The sequence below is a fragment of the Nicotiana tomentosiformis genome, unplaced genomic scaffold (genome assembly GCF_000390325.3).
Source record: "Nicotiana tomentosiformis unplaced genomic scaffold, ASM39032v3 Un00159, whole genome shotgun sequence".
Taxonomy (NCBI): Eukaryota; Viridiplantae; Streptophyta; class Magnoliopsida; order Solanales; family Solanaceae; genus Nicotiana; species Nicotiana tomentosiformis.
Window position 1 is genome coordinate 36,456 of NW_027174718.1, and position 5,613 is coordinate 42,068.

Genomic DNA, 5,613 nt, shown 5'->3' on the forward strand with positions numbered 1-5,613 from the left:
CGTGAATCGTATAACCTATGAACCTAGAGCTCTGATACCAACTTATCACGACCCAAAATCCCACCACAGGAGTCATGATGGCACCTAGTCTCTAAGATTAGGTAAGCCGATTTCCATTACATATTTGGAGCAATTTTGTTTTTAAAAAAAAAATAACAACGGAAATAATTACAATATATGAATGTACACCCTCTCAAGACTGGTAGTACTGAGGCACGAGCTCTAACTGAATACATAGAATGATCACGAGGAATGAATATACAATATTGTTTGATTGCAAGTTAACAGTACAATGAAATGAAAAGACTCCAAGGGACTGCGACGACCAAGCAGCTCTATCTTGAATCCTTACGATCCCGCTTTAACTCTGCTCAAGTCTGTTATCTTCAATACCTGGCTCTGCACAAAAATGTGCAGAAGTATAGTATGAGTACGCCACGGTCGGTACACATTAAGTATCAAGACTAACCTCAATGGAGTAGAGACGAGGTACAGTCAAGACACTCACTAGTCTAATAACCTGTGCAATATAATATACAAAATAATAGGAAACAAATAACAATAGGACAACATGGAACAACCAGTGATATGCACAGCAGACAACAAGAATACCATTAATATCACTCAACAATTAATAAACACAAGTACACCCAATTAAATCAAGACCTTCAAATAAATGTCTTTCACATATAATTCTTCCAGATAACTCTCTTTCAAATATAATTTTCTCAAATAATTATATTTCAAATATAATTCTTTCAATAAATCTTTTCAAATATAATTTCCTCAAATAAATATCTTTCAAATAAAATTCTTTCATATAATACTTTCTAAGTAAAAATCCTTCCAAATAAATATTTTGAATATAATTCTTTCAATTAAAAAGTCACCATGTGACATCTCAATTTATAATCATAAAAATACGGGTCTCAGCCCATTTTTATATTTTTCGTAAACACAGGTCTCGGCCCATTTTCATATTTCCACGACACCTCGTGCCCATAATTAAATCATCATATTTCCCCAGCACCTCGTGCCCTCATATCATATCACAACTGTATGGACAATTCACGTGCCAATTATCATTATTTACTCACGGCACCTCGTGCCCACATTTTTTTTTTTAATCCGCCTGGCAATAGCCACAGGCTCTCAATTTCAACATACATTAGATTGTTACCAATTTACCAACAACAAGACAAGTTGCACAAGGTATAGAAATAAACACAAGAAAATCACAACATCACCTAAAAATTATCAACACCACAACCCCACATCATCACATATCGCCCCTGACAATAGGCACCCGTATCGCTCCTATTGCCACCCTTATCACTCCTATAGCCACCCTTATCGCTCCGCCCAGACAATATCAATAGCCACCCTTATCGCTCCTATTGCCACCCTTATCGCTCCTATAGCCACCTTTATCGCTCCGCCCAGACAATATTCCAACAAACACAACAGTGAAATGCCACCCTTATACCCATATAATATCAACGGTGAAATGCCACCCTTATCTCCCCAATATAGTAACTCACACAACACAATAATTTACACGGGAAATTTAACACGACAATATAATAAAATCAATTCATATCACAATTTGCCCAATGGCCACAACCAAATTCCAAAGATATAACAAAATTAATTAATTTCACAACAAATAGCCCAAGGCTCCACACAATGTATATAACACCCAAAAACAATCAATATAGATAAAAATTACTCAGCATAAAGCAAAACCTTCATTAATGCAAATTTAGATAATTATATTTAACATTTATTCTTAAGCTCGCTTAAATTAATTATTTACATAAGAAGATTCATATTGGAATTTATTTCTAAAAAATATTAAACCAACAATACTCACGAAATTTCATAAATATTTCAAGTAACAATCACATCAAATTATCATATAAAAACAAATTCAATAATAATGATTCAGGCATGGAAAACAGATGATTTAAAAAATTTCTTCAATTTCGCAATTTACTACGCAATAATGCCTAAGACTTTAATTCAATGAATTTTGCACGTATAAGCCCGAGTATTTACTCGTCACCTCGCGTACACGGATTTTCACATTTCACAAATGGCACATAAGACTCAATGCCTAAGGGATAATTCCCCCACTCGAGATTAAGCAAGACACTTACCTTTTTGAAGTTAGGCCGATATTCCAAAATAGCCTTTTTGCTTGAATTGGCCTCCGGACAGCTCAAATCTTTCCAAATTAATTGTATAACTTCATTAGAATTCATTGGAAATAATTCTGGATAATAATACGTCGACTTAAAAATTTATTCCAAAAAGTCAACAAAAGTCAACGCGGGACCCACCTCTCGGAAACCGACATAATTTTCATGAAATCCCAACACCCATTCCGATACGAGTTCAACCATACCAATTTTATTGAATTCCAATAACAACTCGACTTCTAAATCTTAAATTTTTGTTTTTGGAAGATTTTACAAAAATCTTGATTTCTTCCATTTAAATCTGAATTAAATGATGAATATAATCATGGATTCATGAAAATATAAACACTTTAGGATATAGAACATTTACCCCAACCAAGCTTGTGAAACATCCCTCCAAAATCGCCCAAATCCGAGCTCCAAAAAATCCAAAACGAAAAATGGCGAAATGACCATTTTTGGCCCTAAATGTTCAGCCCAGATTCCGCACCTGCGGACATATTTTCGCACCTGCGAGCTCGTTTTCGTGAGCCAATTCTCGCTTCTGCGACGTCCACTTGTGCTGCCCTCGCACCAGCGAAAGAGCTTCCGCTTCTGCGCTCACGCAGGTGCGGGAAATTCTTCGCACCTGAGGCCTTAGTCCAGCCCAGCCAATTTCGCTTCTGCGAGCTTCTTCTCGCTTTTGAGATGGTCGCACCTGCGCCCAAATTCCGCAGGTGCGATTCCAATAGCTGCTGCCATTTTCCAGCAGCTTCTTCCAAGTCCGAATTGCTCCGTTAACCTTCCGAAATCCCGCATAGAATCGAATTATAAGTTTTTCAAATCCTCCAACTTCTATATTTTGCGCCGAAACGTAATAAATCAATCCGGAATGACTTCAAATTTTGCACACAAGTCATAATTGACGTAATGGAGCTATTCCCATTTTCGGAATCGAAATCCAACCTCGTTATCAAAAATTCACCCTTCGGTCGGACTTTTTCCAAAATCTTATATTTTTTAACTTTCGCCAAAATGTGTCGAATTGTCCTACGGACTTTCAAATCCAAACCCGAACATATGCCTAAGTCCAAAATTATCATACAAAGCTATTGCCATCATCAAAATTCTATTCCGAGGTTGTTTGCTCAAAAGTCAACTCTCCGGTCAACTCTTTCCATTTAAGCTTCAAAATGAGAATTTTTCTTTAAATTAAATTCTGAATCTTCCGAAAACCAAACTCGACCATACACGCGGGTCACAATACATATTGCGAAGCTTCTTGAGACCTTAAGTCACTGAACGAGGTGTAATTTCTTAAAATGACAAGTCGGGTCGTTACACTTACTACAGGAACTGACTCCACGGTAGGAGTGTCAACACTAACATCTCTCACATAAGCCAGATACGCATCGCACCCCTTCTCAACCATTCATTGAGCCTTAAGAAATGAAACAAACTTGCTAGGAACATGATCCAAGGTAACTCTCCACTCTGGCCGTGGTAGACTTGGCATTGCCAAAGTCACTGTCTTGGCGTGACAATCAAGGATAGCGTGATAGGGCAACAACCAGTCCATGCCCAAAATAATATCGAAATTTACCATACTGAGTAATAATAAATCAGCTCTGGTCTCAAAACCACTGATAACCATCAAACACGACCGATACACGCGGTCTACAATAATAGATTCACCCACGGGTGTAGATACATAAACAGAAGAACTCAAAGATAAATATGGGGCAAAATAAGATGACACATAAGAATAAGTAGAGCCTCGATCAAATAAGACTGATGCATCTTTATGACAGACCAAAACAATACCTGTGATAACAGAATCGGATGCAATTGCATCTGTCCTAGCAGGAAGGGCATAGTATCTGGCCTGGCCTCCCCCTTTAGGGAGACCCCTACCTGTCCGACCTCTGCCTCTAGCTGGCTGTGCAGGTGGAGTGGCAGCTGGTGTAGTAATCATGGCCTGAGAAGCCTGAGGGCCTTGTGGAATAAGTGGGGCCTGAGAAATCTGTGGAGGTGTACCCCTCCTAAGTCTGGGGCAATCCCTTATGATATGACGAGTGTCACCATACTCAAAACAAGCCCTCAGAGGACATGACTGCTGGGACTGGCTCGGGCCTGATCGACTGGACTGCCCACTGAAAGCACCCCGTACAGGAGGTACAGTAGACACTAGCAGTGCATTATATGGAACCTGGGGTCTGGGAGTAGCCGGAGTACCGCTGGAAGTTTGAAGTGCTGAATGAATAGGATGGCTCACATAGCCTCTACCATGACGGGCTGCAGTTGGGGCACGAGAGTTGTTATATGTGCTAGAATCTCGAGGTCTCTTAGCCTCCCTCTCTTCTCTCTCCCGGATCCGCATACCCTCCAATCTCCTAGCAATTGACACCACCTGTTGGTATGTTATTTCCATCTCCAGTTCTCGGGCCATACTGAATATGATACTAGGATGGAGCCCCTCAATAAATTGACGAACCCGCTCTCGAACAGTAGCAACCAAGGCTGGTGCATGCCTAGCCAAATCACTAAATCAGACCGCATACTAGGACACAGTCATGGAACCCTGGTGCAACTGCTCATACTTCGCGCGTCATGCATCTCTGAGACTCTGAGGAACATATTCCCTCAAGAATATATCTGAAAACTAAGTCCAAATGAGTGAAGCTGCCTCAGCCGAACTATCCAACTCGTATGCCCGCCACCACTGGTAGGCCGCTCCTCTAAGCTGGAATGCCGTGAAAGAAACCCCATTGGAATCCAAAATACCCATAGTACGGAGGATAAGCTGACATTCCTCATGAAAACCCTAAGCATCCTCTGAAGGTGGGAGGGTGGTACTTCTTGTATCTCTCGAGCCTGAGTTGCTCCCCCTCCGAAACTGCTGCCCTAGCCTCGGGCATAACTGGGACAACTGGTTGCACTGGTATAACCTATGGAGCATGGTCAACCTGGGCCCGTGGCTTTGGAGTACGGGCGGCGGGTCCTCCCCCGGTCTGAGATGTGGTAGGAGCAAGTGGAATCAACCCTGCCTGAGCTAGAGTGCCAAACATGCTCAAAAACTGGGCAAGAGTCTCCTGAAGTGCAGGGGTAGTAACAGGTGTCTCAGGTGCCTGCTCTCCAACTGGAGCTACTGGTGGTTCCTCTGCAGCAACTCGTGCAGGTATCCTGGCTGCACCACGTGGTCTTCCTCGACCTCTGCTTGGTGTCTGATAATCGGATCCAGTTGTGTGTGTCCTCACCATCTGGGAGAGAATAGAAAGACAAGAATTTATAATTTCGAAGTCAACAATTGCGCACGATAAAGAATCAAAGAAGTGAACATTTTCCTAACAGTTCCATAGCCTCTTGTAGATAAGTACAGACGTCTCCGTACCGATCCGCAAGAATCTACTAAACCTGCTTGTGACTCATAACA